The 22,015-nt window shown below is 37.6% G+C and overlaps 1 protein-coding gene and 1 long non-coding RNA gene across 7 annotated transcripts in view; one reads left to right on the forward strand and one right to left on the reverse strand.

Annotated features, from left to right (window-relative positions):
• The window catches only part of CSDE1 (cold shock domain containing E1), a 35,626-nt gene extending 25,815 nt beyond the window's left edge, over positions 1 to 9,811 (reverse strand). For 4 of the 5 annotated variants that reach the window (XM_033092776.1, XM_033092775.1, XM_033092774.1 and 1 more), the window contains exons 1-2: positions 9,687 to 9,811; positions 1,672 to 2,058 (exon numbers count right to left, since the gene is read on the reverse strand). The gene's annotated coding sequence lies outside the window, so the exon portion shown is untranslated. Of the gene's footprint in view, positions 1 to 1,671; positions 2,059 to 8,540; positions 8,654 to 9,686 lie in introns of those variants that run through there. The other variant, XM_033092773.1, reaches the window with a different exon arrangement.
• A 75-nt stretch (positions 9,812 to 9,886) lies between these two features.
• On the forward strand, positions 9,887 to 20,097 carry LOC117014673 (uncharacterized). Of its 2 annotated transcripts, XR_004421578.1 has the most exons (4): positions 9,887 to 10,197; positions 12,078 to 12,253; positions 14,469 to 14,585; positions 20,039 to 20,097. It is a non-coding gene; the product is annotated as an uncharacterized LOC117014673 (long non-coding RNA). The 2 variants fall into 2 exon arrangements; XR_004421579.1 differs by lacking the exon at positions 12,078 to 12,253.
• The last annotated feature ends 1,918 nt before the right edge of the window (positions 20,098 to 22,015 follow it).

A 22,015-nucleotide genomic window follows, 5' to 3' on the forward strand; every position in this document is an offset into this window, starting at 1 on the left:
TTTTGAACAGTAAATATAATAGTATAGTTTCAATTTGCATTATCTTATCTAACCCAGTACAATCTGTATCTAAAATTATTTTTTCTAAAAAAACCAGATAAGGATGTAGAAAGAAACAAGTAGAAAAAGCAAATGGTACAACCTTAAAATTGACCAACTGAGTGCCTCTTTTGGAACACATATAACAACAATAAATTGGTATCACTGGTAGTTTTCAGTTAAGAAACAATTCTGGCCCACATAGTAAGGTCATTACCATAATAAGGTCATCAACCTTTAAATACGTTGGACATAAAGGCTCCAGTGATTCCTGAAATGGTGATGAAGCATTTACAAAACAACCTAGAAATACCTGTTTTCATTCCTCATTCTATTTAATTGCTGCAGCTTTTTAAAAAGGTGTATCCGTAACTTCTTGAAATTCTCTTCTTTGGCATTCCTTCCTGACTACCTGTATTTCTTTGAACATTCTCTCCTTTGTCACATCTTTCTTTATCACTAAAAGTGATGACTCCTTTCTGAATTTCAAGTCTTTTATTCCCACCCATTTTGGAAAACCTAGGAACTAAACATTAAAAAGAAAAACTGCACTTCATAATCCTACCTCCCCAAAATAAGCATTGTTTAACATTCCACACTAGCATATTTTCTCAACTTTGGATTGCTAGCTAATGAACATAATAGATTTCCACAATGTATTTTAATTTTGGCAAGTCCCTACCTAAATTTCCCCATTCCTACGAACAACAATGGTTTCTAACCTGGACAACTGGACAGACCCAGTCAATTTCCTTCAGGCTCGTCTTCACATGCAATTGGTCACCACATCCAATCACGCCTACCATGAAAACACCTCGTGCCTACCTCTTTTTCGGCCTACACGCCGGCTTTTACCTTCCTTACCCTATTCATTGCTCTTACCGTGTCTGCCCATCGTCTGCCTATCTCTTAATTAAAGTGGCACCATTTGTCTTTTAAAGATACACTTCTGAATATATAACTTTAAAATCTGAAGCAATAAAACTATCTGTTTTGAAGTACAAACTCCATTAAGACCTTGCTTACAAACATCTGATGACTTTCCTTACAGAACAAAGTCAAACACAGTGGCCCTTCAGAACCTGCCTCCAGCAAGCCTCCCTTTCAGTTACTCTTCACCCCACAAAACTGTATTCTCTACTCTGTTCACAATGGACAACTCCATATATACCATATGCTTTCAGACCTCTCTGAATCTGCTATACTGTTACCTCTATACCTCTGCCAGAAGACTCTTAACAAAGTACTGGTCACCTTCCAATGTCCCTTCTTTGTAGGCTTTCTGTACCTTAGATTACAAAGACCCTGAACAAAGATTGTAATGGGCATTTCTATCTGAAACCGTAACTTCTAAATAATACAGATGGAGTTTTTCTAAGAGACCAATAAATCAAGGCATCTGCATATACTAATAAAGTATAATCTTATGTGAAAAAAATCTCATGGTTTTGGTCATAATGTCCCCAATCTAACAAAAGACAATAAAATTATCTAGTGCTGATATATAGTTGAGACTATAAAGTTTTCAATACCTTTAGAAGAGAACGATTAAAAAGATTTTGTATTTGGACAAATAATTAGGGAATCCAGAATTATAAACTGATTCTTGCCAACAGGAAACCACAAACCTACCTCGCAGTGATAATCAAATATTGCACTTTCAGTAGTATTTGCTGATTCTTCTTTTTCAGCACACGTTTCAAAGGATGAAAGTTGCTAGTATTAAAAAAAAGAGCGAGAGAAAATGATCTACCAAGCTAATAAAGAATACAACTGCTGCTGCACCGGGCAATCTCACAGCACAGCACTGAAGAAAACAAAGACTACTAGCAGCGTTGGGAAGTGCTCTTTCAAAGCTGTTGAGTAGGCACAAACTTCTTGTTTCAGATCAAGTGTTGTGTCTTCAACTTAAGTGTACTCTTCTTTGGTCTTGTTAGTTGTTTCGAGGTTTGTTCCTTGCCTGATCTGAACTTGAAGCAGCAGTTTCAGGTGGTAAAGTCTGTTCTGTTACACTTCATACTAGAGATAAAAAAATGAAGACATTAAGTATGACTTACATAAAAGAATCAGGGACGGAGGGTAGGAAGAGGGACAAGCTCATTTCATTAACTTAGAATCAATGTGTCAAGCAAGTAATGCAGGAAACTTGGAAGCACATTCATTTGATGTAATTTGAACAATCTCTCACGTGCCGATACCTTTAGAAACAAACTCACAACTGGAAATTATTTCAGTCCTTATTGACACCGCTCCCAAGAAGCTCTAAGTTACATAGCATGATATTTAGTGCAAGTGTTTTATAAACATCCAGCACTGTGTTAGTTCGGTATTGTGGAAAATATAAAAGACGTTCCTGCCATTAGAAGGTTTACACTCTTGCAAAGAAGAGTTATACATGGAGAAAAACCAGAATATGGGACCAAGTGTCAGAATATAGGACAAAATAAATTTGCTAAACTAATACCTGGGTACCTCCTATGTCACATACTATACAGATATACTACTTATTGTTTATTCACCACTTTTTTTTTTTAATGTGCATCGAAGCAACATGATGACTGTAGTTGGTGAAGGCTTTTCAATAAGAGGTGGAATGTGAACTTAATTTGGAGAAATAGGCAGATCTTTAAGAGAAGAGGACAGTTGAGTATTCTGGGCCTAAAATATCACATAAGCCGAGCCAGTAAATTCTAAGTTTCCTGAGAGCAGGGACCACATATATAATTTTCTATACCTGGCATCAAGGGAGGTTTATTGCATGAATGACTGTTAACAACAAGTGTGTCTTGTTGTTTCAGAGGAATCAATAGACTAGTCTGGCTAGAACACAGGCTGGATTAAAGTGAAAGGGATATGCAGTGTGACAGGTGTAGTGGAACCAGATTATGAAGCATTTCAATTTGATATTAATAGGAAACACTTTCAGTTTTTTTTGTTTGTTTTTAAGTGTTTTTCCAGGAGCCATCAGCAGCTCCAAGTCAAGCAGTTGTTTCAATTTAGTTGTGGAGGGCGCAGCTCACAGCAGCATGTGCGGATCGAACCAGCAACCTTGTTAAGAGCACTGTGCTCTAACCAACTGCGGTAACTGGCCGCCCCAGTCTTAGTTCTTGATAAAAGGGTATTAAGTCTTGAAATCTTATGGGAGATAACTAGTGAAGGAAAAAGAAATATCATTTGAGCTGTTGCCATAAACAGATGAGAAATGTCTATAGATGAGAAACAATTAAGATGAGATGAAATGTAAGAGAAACAAAATTATAAATAAAACCACAGAATTGTCCTTTATATTAGCTGTAAGAAATTATTTCAGACTCAAATGTTAACTAAAATGGTGCTGTTAACTAAAATGATTTCTATGATCAGAAAAAGGCAGATTTGGTTTTAGATACGCTGAGAGATGAATCGTATATCTGAAAAACATCAGAAACAAGAATGAATATAATAAGGTGAGAGGTCAGAGCTGGTGAAATAGCTTACACCAGGAGAGCTCAATTCTAATCACTGATACTAGTAAAATGCCAGGAACAAGTTATTTGATCTACATTTCAGTTTCTCGCATGCAAAATGAAAATTCAGTAATAGTTGATCTATGGTTACTTGGAACTGTGTCCTCCAAGTAGAAATAAAAAAATATGAGGAAAAAAAATAGGTGATCTTTGGTCATTTTTGGTGGTTGTATCTAACATTCCATGACTTTATATTGTTACTTCAAGTTAACAAATATTACATCTGATCTCTCAACTTTATTTGGATCATTCTCCTATTACCCAGATTAGGTACTTCTTAGAAGAAGAATTCGCAAATCACTTGGGAAGCTTTAAAATATACCTATGGCCAGTCCCCATTCAAAGAGTACTGGCCTGAAGTGGGGCCACTTCTATAATGATCTTTGATTCTTCTCTCTCCACCTCCACACCCAATGTTGTAAGTCTCAACAATATTTCCCTCAAGGTATCTTTTGTATTTATCTTTTGTCCTATGTGACATATTTCAGTCCAGGTGTCTAACACATCTGCTAACTTCCAGTGTCAATCAATCCTTTTCATTTTGTCACATAACACTGCTGCACTGATCTATCTAAAACTCCCAATTTCATCTATCTCCTGGTCCAAAATCTTCACCGATTTTTCCAGCACTCTAGATGGGAAGGTCTTAATCCTGGCTGTATATCCAATCCAACAACCTGGGTAACTTAAAAAATAAAATAAAATAAAAAAGCAAAAGCCTGGATCCCACTTTGACATTCTAATTTTTCCTTACTTGAGTTAGTTCCCAGGAGTTGGTGTATTTTCTTTATCCCCCTCTCCCAAGGTGTTTCTGACTTGCAACCAGGGTTTAAGAACCACTGTTCAAGGTGTCTACATTCTACTGCTCTCTCTAGTTCTCCTAAATAGGTGCATTCTCCTTCCCAATCCTTAAACACAACTCTTGGGAGATTCCTGAATTCTCACCTTCTTCCCATAAAGAATATAATTTTGCCTCCTTCAAGGTGACAAAAAGCCTTTCCTAACCACTCCAGCACAAACTTACTACTTTAAGCCCCATTGTGTGTGAGGGACTAGTTCCCACTGCCTGCATCCTTCTTTTTGGTACCAAATCATTTCTGTACTTTGCTAACTTCATGTTTATGGATCTTGTTCCTCCAATTACATTTCAAATTTCTGAGATGAACAAGTTTATTTCTTTATCACAGTCCCCTTTAGTGCCTAACCCAGCACTGCTAAACTTAACCACAGCAGAAAATAATACAGAAAAAAGGTAGCTAGTCCGTAATAGGCAAATGACACCACAACGCAAGCACAGGCAGTTCTATCAACATTTAAAATTGTTGTTTTGATTAACTATATAAAGTCGGAATTATCCAATCAAGAAATAATCTTTATTTTTAAAAATAGAGACTTGGCACACTGGTTTAACCTTAATACCTTAGGTCTATTTATGAAGACCTCAGAATTGCTATCTGATAAAACAGGTGAGAATTTCATCAAACTGCTAAGGACAAAACTGTATGTATGGGAAAACCAACCAAGAAAAACAACTTACCTTGAAAAATCTGAATCGGATTAACCCAGTCTAGAGTGTTGTATTATGTTAAGAACTACGTATCAGGTTTATCACTTGTTAACACAGAAATAAGAGACTTCCAGAATCTAAAATCTGAAGCATTGCAGGGCCAGTCTTGGGCATTTAATGAAGTCTATTAGGATCTATTGAAACTCAAACAAACCCACCTTTATGAATAATTGAGTGTGGCTGAATTTCATTAATATCTTCACAGCTGACTCAATACTTTTCAAATTAGCACTTAATAAAACACTTGAAAGGTATCCATTGGGCATTTTAATAAAATTGGCTATTCACTTATGCCAAAATTATTAACATTCATGGATGGCACTGACAACTTCTTTTGCCTTAACCCTCTGAACGTAGTAACTGTATCGCCTCTACCTCCCCAAAAGATAGACACTTAAGTCACATGGAACAGAGAGCAGCAATCAAAAAACTAAGGAGCAAATTAAACGTGGATCTCAGTCTCCCTGATTGCTAAGTCAACTCCTTTTTACTTTGCTCTGTATGGAAATAGTATCACCATTAATTAATTAGCAACTATTATGTCATTTTGTTTTAGGAGTTAAAACTAATTTCTTTACTTGAACTGAGAAGCCAAATAATCCCTATTTCACCTGTCTTAAATTTATCATCACCTGTGTCGTCATTTACTATCTCCCCCAGTTCAATCCTTTAAATCAAAGGCCTAGCAGAAGTCAAGCAAATAGGCACTAAATAAATAAATGTTGAACTAAAACAATTTATACACAATTAGTAAACCATCTAAAATGTATCACAGAACCCAGTTTATCATTTTGAGAAGTAATTCTCAAAGTCTGTAAAGCACTCACTTGGATAGAATGTTAAAGAAAGGCTAACCCAGTCTACAAGTTTCCCCATGTAATGCACTTTCTTCAGAGAATACTTTCTTTCTCTGAGAAGGGCAAAGACCCAACTACACAGCACAGGAATGAAAAGGTTCTCTCTATTGTTGACGTATATGAATAATATTCTGGCCTTTAACTTCCCAGTTCATATTTCTTGATGCATTAACTCAAGACATGTTAAAGAATATCACATTTTGCTATAATCTGTATAATTTAATTACTTAACATGTTTTAATTCACTTTTACTTTAGGATCTAAGAAAAATGATAAAGTTTAGATAATTAACCAACTTAAAACAATTTAAATCATCACTATGTTGCATGGAAATAAAAGAATCAAATTGCTGCAACTATCTTTTTGTATGTTTAGTAACAATCGTGCTGGGTTTTAGTTATCTGAAGAGCTAAGTTATTTAAAATTATGTATCCATCTATTAACTTCCCTGCCTTTACATACACTAAATACTTTGAAGACAAATGCCAGTGTGGGAAGCTGAAGAAATGCTTCACACAAACTCAGATACGTGTGTAGACCAGCATTGTCTACCAGAAATAACAGTGCCAGCCACAAACCTAATTTAAAAACTTCCAGTAATCACATTAAAGTTGAAACAGGTAAAACTATTCAAGTGAAATTAACTATGTATCTTATTTAGCCAAATATATCCAAAATGTTACCAATTTTCATATGCAACCAATCTAAAAAAATTGAGATGTTTTTACAGTTCTTGAAATCCAATGTTTATCTTACAATTACAGCACATTTCAATTCAGAATTGCGCACAGTTCAAGTGCACAATAGCCACACATGGCTAGTGGCTACCGTACTGGTCAGAGCAGGTATAGACTGATGAAGGAAAAAGGCACTGACATGCCTAATAAAGCAAAAGTAAATGTAAGGCCCTGGGGCAAAGACTTTCACTGATACAAAGGTAGGCAGTATCTAACAAATATGACCATAGCAGAAGTTTGTACTTAGTACACTTAAAAAACAGTAGTACAAATAACTGGTTATGTACTAGCTGTAGCTGCAAACCAATGGATAGCTCACACATTCAACGTGAAGATCAATTTACTTTCAACTACGCACACTATTTTACATCAGAATAAAAGGATATGTTAATTATAAAAATGCTCGAAAAATAAAGTTACTATTCAGTATTTCTGAATAGACTACTGCCTAGAATATCACACTCAGTTTGTAATACCCATAATGAAAAATGTACAATAGAATTCCTCAGGCTTGGCAGTATGAACTAAAAGGAAAGTTTTGTATTATTTTGTTTTTTAAGTAGTTACACATGCAAGTAGGAAACATTCTCACATCAAAAATTCTAATATCAGGAATTTATAAATCCCGATTTGACAGAAATGATTTAAAAGAAATAATGGGATTCAAGAAAACAAGTCACTCCCACCACAGCAGTATCACTACTGAAGACATTCAAGTATGAAGCCTTAAAAAAGTATAGTTACAATTCTTCTAGCTGTAATTCTTTATTATGAAAAATCCTACAAATTTTACAGCTCTCCATAAGACAATTTGGTTCAAAGCTCTCAAAGTAATTTCCCCTTTGTTTTTTGAAAAAAACAAAGCTGAAAAGGAAAATCAATTGTTCATTTAACAAGATCTCAAGATTTGATTTTGTGATACAGTCCTAAAATTCAACTCCTTAAACATCTGTCCAAATAGCATTTGTTTCAACTACCTCATCAAAAGCATGTTCTTTACAACAATATGAATGAACTTAATGCCATTTAACTATACACTTTTAAAAACCGTTAAAATGGTAAATTGCTATATTTTACCAGTTTAAAAGAACTATATTGTTTTAAATGTTGGATGGCCCTGTACCATATGTCTTTAGATAAAGGGAGCGTAAGACAGGAGTGGGATAAAGCAGGACTACATGTTAGCTTTTACACTCTTTTTTGATCTGCTAGGAATTTACAATTTTCAACCATATTCTAAAGGTCGTATTTGTTAAGCCAGAACTTATTTACAAAAAAAGAAAACCTATCTTCTGTGCCTCAAATACTTTACTTTTCAACTCAGCTGCTATAAATACTCATCTCGATGGTAAACATCCAGAGCAGCTGCAAAATCACTCATACCACCACCACCTCTTTTATTTTGGGCCTAGGGCTAAAAGGAAACAAAAACAGGTTGAATATTTATCTAGATTTTATTACTCAGGCACATGCCTCCTTACCCACACCAAGAATACCCATTACAGGTTAGTACCAAAAGGACACCAACATATTATATTACCTTTTAATGTAGTATTGAGAATGTTTGCCTTCTAGAAACTCAAAATGAAATCACTCAGCGTTTTGACCCATAACTTATCTTAGTGAGTTAGAATTTGGTACCTTCATTTTATAGACCGGTAGCTCTAGGCCAGAGCTGCCAGTTCCCATCGTCCTGATAAAAACCTTTCTCCCAAAGGAGACAGATTTAACTACCAGTCTTTGGGCGCCCACCCTCCCCCTCCACCCTGTCTCCCAGCTGTTTAAAGAGGACCACATTCTTTCACTCACTTTAGGTGCAAAACAAGGAAATTACCTCGAACAACAACGTTCAGATTTTTGTGTTTGCAGTTTGAAGGCTGTTTTATGGAGCATTCCCTGCCTCACTTGAGTCAAACGAGAGGAGCCATCTGCGTGTTTCTAAAGGAAAACCTTAAAGCAAAAGAACCGTGGCACTGAGATTTCGTACTGATAAAACATCGGATGGTTAAAAACCTAAGAAGTGTCTCCGACCAGGGCTCTAAAAAGCTAACTCTAAATAGAATGACAAAGCCAAACCATTCATTGCACAATGTAGGCCGGGTTCTTGCACTATTAAGAGCCAGGAAAGGTGGTGAGGAAGACTCCACTAAGCTCTCACAAAGCACGCCCTAACCCCGGGATAGAGGGGTGAGAGCCACGTACCTAAGATTAGGGGCTGGTTCCCTTTCTCAAGAAGCCAAAGGAGAAGCATAAAGGGGAAGGTAGGGTGTAGAGACCCAAGATACACAGCTCTAGGTGACTGGAAATAAGGATGACAATTCCGCCGCGATACTCTGCCAGATGGGGCTGGGGAAAAGAGGTGTCTCTAAGCACTTAGAGAAAGCGGGGTCTCAGTCTATACACAAAGGAAGCGCCACTGCCGCACTGCGCTCTGGTACTCGTAGTCAGATCCCTAAGCAGGTGACAGCTAGGAAACTATAGGGTCCAGTCAGAGTAGGCCCCTCTCCTCTGCCTCCGGCTCTTCCAGCCTCACACAAAGGACCGCGCCACCACCCCCTCCCCCCGCCCGCCGGGACTTGTAGTTCCCGTTTACCCTGCCAAGCCGCAGAAGGGGAAGCGGCCAGACTACAACTCCCAGCAGCCTCCGCGCCCGAGCCCCGCACCCCTGCCTCCATCTTGGCTGCGGTCGGAGCCTCCATTTTCGCTCCCTCCCCCCCTTCAGTCACCACCACCGCCACCACGCGCGGCCGCCTGGCCTCGACTCTTCGGTTCGGCTCTGCGGCCTGACGTGAGGTCTAGACAGCTGAACCGGGGCCGGGTGGGAAAGGCCGGGGTAGGGACTCAGGGTGAAATTTTCCCTTCCCGGAGCTCTAGGAGTGCCTAACTTGACTCAGAAGTCTCTCCCGTTAGTCTTGGCCTTCTCTTCTGCCCTTAGCCTGGCTTGTTACTACCCCCAAATGGACCCTGAGATCGTACTCACCCCAACAGCTCAGCGCCCCCTCTCCAGCGCCGCCATAAGCAGCACGGCCCGGTACGTAGGAATAAATCTCGCTTCTCTCGCGAGAGTTGCGGGCACCGAGCGCGTGCACAGGAAGGGGAGGGGAGCGTATTCCCAATACGCTTGCGCATGAGGGCCGAGTGACGCTTACTAGTGCGCTGAGCTTAACCATAACCAAGATGGTGGCTACGTTTCCACTACGTTCTCTTGTCCATCAGCTGCTGGAAGCAATCTTGGTGTTTACTGACTCCGCTGGGACGCCAGGGGCGAGGTGTCGGGTGACTTTCGGCGTCTCTGATCTTTGCAAACCTGAATGTGCTTTGCTAAACCAGGGTAAACCTTGAGGGCGGAACAATTTGAAGGGCATATCCAGGAATGTCATATAAAGGATTTCTCTCTTCCCGGCGATATTACAGGAATCCCCAAACCCCAGTTTTTCCTCACAGCGCAAGTTTTTTCTCTTGTCTGTTACGTTAGGCTGGAATTTTCATTGGTAAGTCAGGTTTTCAGCAAGGTAATTTGGAAGTCTTAATTGTGATCTTTGTCTCCCAAAAACTATATTGCTTGCAACGGACAAGAGTGTGAGCAAGACAGCATTAACCTCCCCCCGCCCCCCGCTCCGAAAAACCTTTAACTGACCTTTCTGGTTATCAGAAGATAATTCGCAGGGTGTCAGGCAATCAAATAGGCCGAATCAGTAGCAGAAAAGTTGAAATCAGGGCAAATGGATAATTCATCCAACGGTGTAAAAGCAAGCAGAAAAGTTCAATGAATTATCCCTTGGCAAACAATAGAGCAGTCCCTTCTGGTGAGAGGAATGCTTATCGTAGATTCTGTGGCTCTCTCACTTGACAGTATTGGATAAACACAATGACCAGCCACGCTTTTGAGAATTCTCCTACCCACTCATTGTATTTTGGCTTTCAACACGTTTTTTCAGCATCTCGTGTGTGTCATCACTGGCGTGTACACGATAGTAAAGATAAACGGACATGGTTCTGTCTTCAAGGAACTTTCAGTCTAACATCATTAATCACAAAAACAAATCTAAACATACACTTTGAAGACAGTGTAATGAAGGAAAGGTGCACAGTGTTACGAGTATATAACCTTTAATTCCAAGCAAATCATCTTGAATTCTGAGAGGAGGCGGTATCCTACTTCTGATGTTCCAAGATTTTCTCTCCACCTCAGTTGCCATACTACCTCCAAGCTGCCTCTTTGTTCTTTGCCACGCTTTCCTTTAAGACATTTGCGTCACTTTCAATGCTTTCATAGCTGTCTTGTAATTATTAGTTTATATCAGCTAATGATACTTTAGGACAAGACCTGTGACCTTCATCTTTGCATCCCTGATTCCTGACAGTGCCGGGCATAGATAGCTCTCCAAAGCTTGTTGAATGAATGGCACTGAACATCAGAGTAAGTTGTTAAAAATTGGAATGTACTGTTGGGGGAGTACAAAACATAAACCTATCAAACCAGCGGTTTTGTTTCCTTTGTCCAATTTTTAAATTGAGATCTCTCCTTCCCAGCAATAGATCTAGCCTGGATATTCTAATCAAATGTTCCAGAGAAACTGCCTGGGGCTCTTGCTCTAGAAACAAGGTCATACGAAGCTGGGCTAAAAGTGGAATTAGGTCTAAGAGCACACATTCTCAAATATCACAGCAATGGGAAATGTAAAAAATAATGGTCTCACTAAATTCTGTAAATACAATTCCTTTTAATAAGAAAGAATAAAGTCTGGATTTCTGCCATTACATGTAGCTCCTAAAGACCTTAAACCATATAACCATCCTCAATCTGAATGTTTCATTCTGAATTTGTGTCAACTTCCTTTATCCTCCTCATTCTGAATATGTTTCAACTTCCTTTAAATTCCTCCCCATCCATAATTTGTATCAATTTACATTTGACACAAAATGCAGATACATACATATAAACCCAGAAGGATACATTTTAGCTTCCAATGAATGCACCAAAGAAAGTAAATGATGGAGTAATGATTTAAATCATTAGTTTAAATGATTTATTTCTACAAATGCTACCCATAATTAGAGGTAGGTTTCATTTTCAGATCACTACATTTTAATTTTTTTCAGATTAATTTTGAAATCAAATTAAAAAACAAAAAAAGTTATCTTTTTACTTTTTTAAAAAAAAACTGAAGTTAAGTAAGGCAGACATTTGTGAAGTCACTTGGGGAACCAGCTCCTATGCAACAGGGTAGTCATGGATTTGGGGAAGATATTTAGTCTATTAAGAAATCACCATGAGAACAAAAATTGCATGTATTATTTTTGTTTTTTTATCATTATAATTTTTCTTCTCTGAGAAACTTCAGAAAAGTTGATTGTTTTTTTCCTCTAGAATGATCAATAACCACATTTTTCTGGCATCTACGGGAGTGCCAAAAAAATGTATACAGTGGACTCTTTGGTCAACGAAGCTCAGAAGTGTCTGGACGCTGATGGTAACCACTTTGAGCACCTATTGTAATTGCAGAAGTCAAACGTGACTTGTATTCATCTTTTGATGAATTATCGGTATATATTGAGTATTACAATTTTAATACAGTTTTCCTTTCTTAAAATGTGTATACATTTTTTTTGGCACCCTCTGTATTTGAGAATCATAGGTAAGCATCCTTTACACATTTATAAGGTTTTCCTGAGCAGTGATGCATGTGATTTTTTTGTCAGTTCTCTGAAATGAGAATAATTAGGTCAATGTACAGATTTTTTTAAAAAGAAGGCTACATTTATTCAAGATTTTGAGGACTTTTTATTCTGACATTATGTCCTTCCTGTTTAGGGAAGTTAAAGGGAACTTCTTTTATAAAATTATCGTAATAGTGGATGGTAAAGTGACCACATTCAAGATTTCAGGACAGGAAAACAATTTAAAGCAAAAACTTTCATAAAGAATAATTATTAACAAAATAATGTATATAAGATTTAGTTCTAGACCTCTACAATCCAAAACTTTTTATTCGTTAACAGTCCCCCAGTGAAAGTACATTATATAAATAAATAAGAATAACAATTATGTAATAAAATGTTAGAATTTAAATAAGAATAATGGAGAAGTTTTGTATAATGCTTCCCTTTAAAATGTCAACATTGCACGTAATGGAAGAATTATGTGGATATGCTAAGCTGCTGCACTAAAAGTAATCACCATAACATTTTAGCTCTGGGAAACAGCCGGAGGGAAGGGTGAAGCAAAAGAATATTTTTAATTAAACTTAAATTAGATTTTGATGAAAACCAATTGTACTTGGAATAAAATCTCAACTCTTGCCATGACCTACAAGGCTGGAAATGACGTAGTCTTCACCAAGTCTCTAACCCCTTGGTTCACTGTAATTCAGTTCCACTGCCATTTTGGTTCCTCCAACATTGCAAATTTGTTCCTTCTTCAGAACGCTTGCATTTACTAATGCCTCTGCCTGGAATTTTCTTTCCCCAAATCATCATATAATTAGCATTTTCTCAGCATTTCAGGTTTCAGCTCAAATATTACCAACTCACAAAGATCTTTTCTAAAGTAAAAGTACCCATTACCATTACTTTGCTTAACATTAGTTTTATTGCCTTTGTAACACATATTGCTACTGAAAATTAACACATGAATGAATTTAATTGTTGCCTTTCTTCCTATTAGTGTAAGCTTCAGTTCTCTGGTTCATCATTGTATCCCCTAAACCTAGGTCCGTGACTGACATAATAGTAAGTACTTAATAAATAGTCGTTGAATGAATGAATTACACTTATATAATTAAATCTAGGGCACTATTGATTCATGATACATTATTGATGCACCAGCCAGGAGAAAATATGTTGCCATTTTCACTGACATAATAGTTTTTATTACTTAGAATTTTTATATTAAGAGCTCTTTTAAACTTATTTAGACCTAGATTTTTTTTTATCATGTGTCACACTCATGTGTATATAAAGTAAAAAAAAAAAAAATAAGCAAAGTTAATTCGTTAAGATATTCCTAAAACTTCTTCACAAAGTCCAACTCTTCTGAATCTCTTTCCTTTTAGTAATAAATTTGACTATATTTTTAAAATTCCATTTATTAAGAGGCAGCATAAAAATATTTTAAGAATCAATAGACTAGGGGTGGCTGGATGACTCAGTTGGTTAGAGTGTGGGCTCTCAACAACAAGGTTGCCAGTTCAATTCCCGCATGGGATGGTGGGCTGCGCCCCCTACAACTAAAGATTGAAAACGGTTACTGGACTTGGAGCTGAGCTGCGCCCTCCACGACTAGATTGAAGGACAACGACTTGGAGCTGATGGGCCCTGGAGAAACACACTGTTCCCCCCCAATATTCCCCAATAAAATTAAAAAAAAAAATCAATAGACCAGAATATATATTTGCAACATATAAAACTGACAACATATTAATATCATGAATATATATTAATATGTATCGGTAAGAAAAAGGAAAAGGAAAAAAGGCAGAATGACTTAAATGTCTATATTTAAAAAAAAAAAACCTGTACAGGGAAATAAACATTTGAAATTATGCTCAGCCTCATTAGTAATCAGGAATGCATATTTGTTTTGAGATAATTTTAGTTACAAAAGAACTGGAAAAACAGTACAGAAAGTGCCCATAAACTCTTCACTCAGTTTCCTATTATGTTTAACCACAGAATAATTTTCAAAACTAGAAAATTAACTTGGATATAGTTATAACTAAGCTACAAAACTAATTTGTGTTTTACTCCATTTCTCTTCCAGAGTCAAATCTAGGGTTCCACCCTGCACTTAGTTGTGTCTCCTTAATCTCCTTCATTCCATGACAGTTCCTCCGTCTTTCCTTGTCTTTCATGACCTGGATGCTTTGGAACACTATTGGTAAGTTATTTTGTAAACATTCTTCCATTTGGTTTTGGCTTATGTTACCCTTGATTAGATTATGTGTTATTTGGAAGAATGGTACAGAGTGATATACCCTTCACATTACATACTTTCAGGGGGTATATGATGTTGAAGTGTATTATTAGTGATGTTTACTGTCAATGTAAGAATGTCCAAATGTGCAGATAATTTTTATAAAAATGTATTTAAGTCTAACAGGATATGCCTGGAAGCAAAATCTCAACAGACTGAGAAAAATGCTTCTCAGAATGGCAGTTTGCCGCTCCTTTTAAGCATTTGGAGTTAAGGAGGGAAGAGAGCCTGAAGGTGGGAGAAAGCAAGGCGGAAATGGGATCACAGGGTAGTGCTCTCCGAATGGTGGTTACTTCTGAAAAGAGGCATTTCAAAGGTTTGTTAACCTAGATGCACAGACACAGTGGACAGGCCTTGCTTAAGGCAAAGATGTGCCCTTTACTAAAGAAGCTAAGGGCCTGGGGCGTGACTACCCTCTACAACCTGCCCAGTCAGGCATCTGTGATCAGATCACCCAGTGAGGTTACTTTCCATAGAACCCCCACCCCCACCTTTTTTTTTTTTTTTGGTCCACATTACCGTAATTAATTGGTTAAAGTGCTGTCTGCCTGGATTCTTCATAGTAAAATTATTCTTTTTCTCTTTATAATTACTAAATAATTTTGGGGGGAGGGAGATACTTTGGGACCATACTTGATTGAATAGTGTCCTCTCAAAATTCATGTCTAGCCAGAACCTCAGAATGCGACTTAATTTGGAAATAGGGGCTTTGCAGATGTATTAAGTTAAAATGAAGTCATACTGGATTAGCGTAAACGACTAGTGTCCTTCGAATAGGGAAATTTAGACACAGAGACATACGGGACAGCACCGTGTGGAGACTGAGGCACAGATCGCACTGATGCTTCCAGAAGTCTAGGAATGCCAAGAATTGTCAAAAGCTAGAAGAGGGGCATGGAATGGTTCCTCCCTCTGAGCTCCCGGAAGGAACCGACTTTGCCAACACCTTGACGTCAGACTCTAGCCTCCAGAACCATGAGAGGATAAATTTGTTTGAAGCCATCCAGTTTGTGGTGATTTGTTACTGTAACTCTAGGAAATGAACAGAGACTAAGCGAATATCCTTTTTCTGCTTAAACTTGAGTCCACTAATTTTAGCATACACGGTTGGATGTCTTTTTGTCTCATAGATGCTCAGGTTATTTTCCACACGATTATTCCTAGCCACCAATAATACTGGTCTTGCAGCATTTCCTAAGAGTGCTTCATTGTTGTCTCCAGGATTTTATTCCAAGCTGCTAAAAGCCACTAGGGTAGGCCGAATTCTGAGATGGCCACCAAGATTCCCACCTGGTGTGTATGCCTTGTATAATCCCCTTCTGTTAAGCATGGGCTGGAACTGGGGGTATTAGAGAATATCACTCTTATCTCATCTGCGGCAAAAGGGATTACTGCAAATGTATTTAAGACCTCTAATCAGTTAGGTTAATCAGAGGGAGATTATTCTGGTTGGGCCTCACCGCATCAGGTGAGCTCTTAAAAAGGAGTCTAAAGGTAGGAGACATGGGAAGTCAGAGACGTGATCTCCCATTGGCCTTGAAGGCCTGTGAGTTCTATACCCATATGGAAATGAATTTTTAAAAAAAATTTATTGGGGAATATTGGAGAACAGTGTGTTTTTCCAGGACCCATCAGCTCCAAGTCAAGCCATTGTTTTCACTCTAGCTGTGGAGGGTGCAGCTCACTGGCCCATGTGAGAATCGAACTGGCAACCTTGGTATTATGAGCACCACGCTCTAACCAACTGAGCCAGCCAGCTGCCTCTGGAAATGAATTTTGCCAATAACCATGTGAGCCTGAGAGAGGTCCCAGAGACTCAGATGAACTGCTAGCCTCGGTTGACACCTTGATTTCAGCCTTGTGAGACACTGAGAAAAGAACCCAGTTGAATCCTGTATGGACTTCTGACCGACAGAACTTTAAGATAATAAATGAGTGTTGCTTTAAACTGCTAAATTTGTGGTAATTCATTGTATAGCAATAGAAAACTAATATAACTATACTCCCAAGTTTTTATGCTGGCACTCTCGTGATCTTACAAGAAAGTGTTAATGAAAAGTTCATAGAAAACAGCAGAACTCTATTCCTTTCTCAAATGATCCAAAATATCAAGAGCTTACCTTTGCCATGCCATGCCACCAGGAATGCAAACCAATTTTGCTTATGCTTAGAATCAACCACACCACAATTCCTACATGTATGAAACATGTCCCAATTTAAGAGATGTTAAAATATGAAATAAAAACAAATTTTGGGGTCAGTGCAAAATTTACTTCCGTCAATTCCACATGTATTTGTAGGAGGCAAGATGAAATGTTGAGTGAATTGTGGTTCATTGAAGCTCTGAAGGTTCTGCCTCCTCTTTAGCATTCTTGGAGAATGACAACAAAAATGCATCCTCTGCTTGCCACTATGAATATTAGTGGACAATATGCCTTAATTCACTCTGAAAGTTGCCATGAGACAACTACAAGTGAAATAACAGCAAAATATGAAATATGACTACTTAGAGGGAAAGGGTCTAATATAAATGAGGTAGATGGAGAATTTAAAATTAGCAAGCCAGATATTAGTAAGAATTTTTTAAATGTATAATTTTGTATCTATGTATCCCTTAATATATTGTATAGTCACACAATGAAATATCGTAGTCAATGAAAATGCATGAATGACAGCTATATACAACAAAACCAATCTTAGAAACATAATGTTGAGTAAAACAAAAATCAAATCCTTATAGACTATATACAGTATACCATTTTTACAGAGCTCAAAAATGAATACAACTAAAAAATGCCACTTTAGGGATACATACATATTTTAGGTCTTTTTACATGTGATAAAACTATTAAAAAGAGCAGAGTTGGGCAGAGACAGGAGAGGAGCTCAGATAAATGCAGCATTGGGTAATGTTCTAATTCTTAAATTAGCTGGTGGGTTATTATGCTTGATAATTTATTTGCATGTCACATCCATTTATAAGTGTCAAATATTACTTTAAACTGTAAGTGCAAAATTATGCATAAAAAGTGTTCACAAAATTTGTATTTGCATGGTTTAAATTATGCTTATTTTATCAGTCAGAGTTCTTAATTGGAGGCAATTTGGGTTGATTGTAACAAAAAGTGATTTTATTGGAAGAATAACAAGTAGGGGCAGCTGGGTGGCTCAGTTGGTTAGAGCGCGAGCTCTGAATGACAGGGTTGCCGGTTCGATTCCAACATGGGCCAGTGAGCTGTATTCTCCACAACTAGATTGAAGACAATGAGCTGCCACGGAGCTTTCACAGGCCGCTTTCAACTGGCCGCATGGCTCAGTTGGTTAGAGCACAAGCTCTCAACAAAGTTGTGGGTTCAATTCCCGCATGGGATGGTGGGCTGCACCCCTTGCAACTAAAAATTGAAAACGGCGACTGGACTTGGAGCTGAGCTGCACCCTCCACAACTAGATTGAAGGACGACTTGGAGCTGATGGGCCCGAAAGAAACACTCTGTTCCCCAATATTCCCCAATAAATTTAAAAAAAAAAATTATATATATTAAAAAAAAAAAACAACAAATAATCCTCAGGATGTCTGGGACAGAAAACCAGAATTAGAGGCTACAGAGCCTCTACTCACTTCAGGTAATGGCTTCAGTGAAGACCCCACTGTGTCCACTGGTGGGAAGAGACACTGCAGGTTACACCACTGATTTGGCTTACACTGGATACTGGATGTTGTCATTAAAGCCACTTTTGCTGCTCCTCTGGGGAACTGGATGTCGTAGCCAGCGTCGTAGGTCACCACCTTTACTCAAAGAATTCTGCATAGCTCTGTGCTTCTTTGTATCACTAACTTTAAAGTTTGAGGCAGATGCAGCTTTCCTAGCTGCAAAAGAGGCTGGAAAAACAAGTATACAACACTTCCAAATTTTTTAGGAGCAATTTCCTCAACACAGCAGTTAGGATATTGGGCAGCCAAAGAAGAAATGACAGATGTCTGCCACAGCCCATTCTTTTGGCTATTCAATATAACACACTCCTTCAGCTAACGCTTTCACTTGTTAAAAACTCAGTGTAAAAGGACTGGTGTCAGACATTGTTAGTTGCTTTCTCAACACTCTTTCCTCTTTGCTAATAATAGAGCACTGATTTTATTCGGGCAGATATGTACCCAGCCTCCTTTACAACAAGAAGTGACCATTTAACAGGCTAGGCAAGAGACAAGGGGAAATCTATCTAGAATTTCTGGGAAACCTTTGCTTTTCCTCCTAAAAGAGGTTACATATAGCTGACACAGGCCATCTCACATGTGTTTTCTGCCTTCAACATGGATATGACATCTAGCACAGCAACCTTCTTACAACCACAAGGAAATAGCATGAAGGATGAAAAACATGCTATGGAAGCAGAGTTGTAAGACAAGACTGCACTTTCCGATACATAATTATGACCACTGATGAAGCACTGTTCCTTTCAGTTGTATGCACACATACTCTCAGCTACACTATTTCAGAAAACAGATGAAAATTATGTATCATTAGTTAGGACTCCATTTATTGAATTTGTGTTTTCATGTATGGGCTGTGGTGTTTCTTTTGCACTATTAGTTAAAATAGGTTAATCAAAAACAACTTGAACTCTGAAAAGTATTTGGCATTTAAAGGCATCCTAACTTAGTAGTTATGTTTGAGTTTGGCTGGGTTTGAATCTTGTCCAAAGTGGAACCCAGTTTGGACAAATAACATAACTTCCTTGTGCCTGAATATTTATAACATGAGGTGCAGTTGAAATGGAGATCATATAATGACTAGAAAGCACCAAACTTTCTAGTTCTTCTCGTACTCAGTTGTTGTCTCTCAAGCTTATATAGTCCCACCTCTCTATCCTATATATCTTTATATTGGATTTATCATACTGCATTGTATACTTGTTTTATATGTATACTTATATGTATACTTGTTTGTCCCTTTTACTATAGTTTTCTTTGAAAATAGTGTCAATGCTTCCCCTCCACCCTTTTTCCATTCTTAACTCCAAATGAAGTGCCTGGTATATAGACAGTCTCAAACTAGTGTCCTTAGAAGTCCTTAGAAGTTATCTGGGACAATTAATAAAATACAAATTCCTGGATCCCATTTCCAAATTTCTATTTCAGTAGGTCAGTGAACCACATTTTAAGAAACACTGAAATAGACCTTTAATGTTTGAATCAAATTATGCCTAAGGTATTATAAATTCAAGTAATAAAGGTAAATATCAATAATACTTAAGCATTTTACAAAATACTTCCAAACTTAGTTTTAATTTTATAATTTGATTTGTAATCATATAATTTATGACTTCTAATCATGAGGAAATCCCTAAAACCATTTCAGAAACAACTGTTTATAGGGCCAGCCCGGTGGCTCAGGCAGTTGCTCCGTGCTCCTAACTCCGAAGGCTGCCGGTTCGATTCCCACATGGGCCAGTGGGCTCTCAACCACAAGGTTGCCGGTTCCACTCCCCCAAGGGATGGTGGGCTCGGCCTCCTGCAACTAGGCAACTGGACCGGGAGCTGAGCTGCGCCCTCTACAACTAAGACTGAAAGGACAACAACTTGAAGCTGAACGGCACCCTCCACAACTAAGATGGAAAGGACAACTTGACTTGGAAAAAAGTCCTGGAAGTATACACTGTTCCCCAATAAAGTCCTATTCCCCTTCCCCAATAAAAATCTTACAAAAAAACCCCAAAAATTTAATTCTGGGGAAGCCCTGGGGACACTAGGCTACACATGCCAGGTTTTCCCACAAGAGTCCTGTTCCCCTTCCCCAATAAAACAAAAAAATTAAAAAAATAAAGAAAACTATTTATAGTGTTACACTGCTGACTACACTGTGATTATAAAATATTAATGAAAACTTGTCTGCTTGACAGACAAGCAGAAACATAAACATTAGACTCATTACTCATTACTGAGTAAAATTAGCTGGTATTCTTATAATCAGATTTTTATTAGAAAAGTTTGTCCTAAGATTTTGCAAACCAGTCAAGTTCTTCCATCTACCGCAAAAGAAACTTTAATATTCACGCAAATCAAAAACATTCCTTCCCCTCTTCATTTTTTTAATAACACATTATCTTCATTGCATTAATACCAGTCAGAATTTATATTATGTAGGGTGCTGAGAGCTCTTCAGACTCATACTTCAAGCTCTTGATTGCCAAGGGGAAAACTTAACATACAGATTTATCCTGATATGAGACATAAAGAATTTTATAAACAACTCAAAGGAACATAAGGCAGATAAAGGGACACCGTGTTATACTTTAATGGGCCATTTGATTATCAATTTCACTGAAAACTGGCCATGGCAGCTGACAAATGGTATAGGGTACCCTGCAGTGTGGGACATATGGTGGCACTTAGGGCATATACTTCAAGGCAAATGGGTAGGCTAAAAGTTTACTTACTCTTGAGAAATGAGATAAAAATGCCCACACTTGGGGGTAGAAGTATTTTTCAAATTCTGTGCAGGACTTTGAATAGAAATTTGACAAATTCCAAAATGACATATACCTATTCATTAAGGCCCACCATTGTAGGCAAAGTCCAATAGTATTAGTAGGATCAGATGCTTTTAGGATATCTTGGAGAGATTGTGTTGTTTTAATTGGAGTTAATTTTTTATGGCAATACAAAAAAAATTTTTACATCACACAAAACACTAACCAACAACTCTTTTTAATACTTTGTCTCTTCCAATATTAGAAAATATTGACAGGTTGGCATTCACTATTTCAGTTTCATTTGTTATTCTTGGGTGAACCTAAATTGATAGCACAACATGAAGTAATTTGAAAATTTGAAATGTGAGTAAACTCAGTTGTGGCAATGAGTTGCTCAGTGGGCCTAGGTGACCCTAAGCATCTGAATCTCAACACTGCTTTGTTGCCTACACAGCACTATGAATGTAGTAACTTCCGTTAAGTGATAAAATTCTGCTTCCTTGTGAAAAATAGATCTAAAAGGAAGCCAACTACTGGTACTACTAGTAATGAAAGATATCCAAGTAAGTGATGGTTCTTAACTATAAAATAGAAGTTATATATAAATAGTAAATGTAATACCTAAGAACTATGATGTGAATAAACCTATCATATGCTCTTTGCATTTGGTGAATTACCCAAGCTGAAGATTTCCTAGTAGGACAAAATTGAAAAAAATTGGTTACTAATATCAAATAGAACAGGTAACAGCTACTTTTAGCATGTGAACTAAGAGTGCACGTGTGTATGCATGAGACAAATTTCTCAGCATCCTTTGAATACGATGACTATACTACTACCAGAAAAAAAACAGCTGAGTTATT

Source organism: Rhinolophus ferrumequinum, chromosome 22 (assembly GCF_004115265.2).
Source record: "Rhinolophus ferrumequinum isolate MPI-CBG mRhiFer1 chromosome 22, mRhiFer1_v1.p, whole genome shotgun sequence".
Taxonomy (NCBI): domain Eukaryota; kingdom Metazoa; phylum Chordata; class Mammalia; order Chiroptera; family Rhinolophidae; genus Rhinolophus; species Rhinolophus ferrumequinum.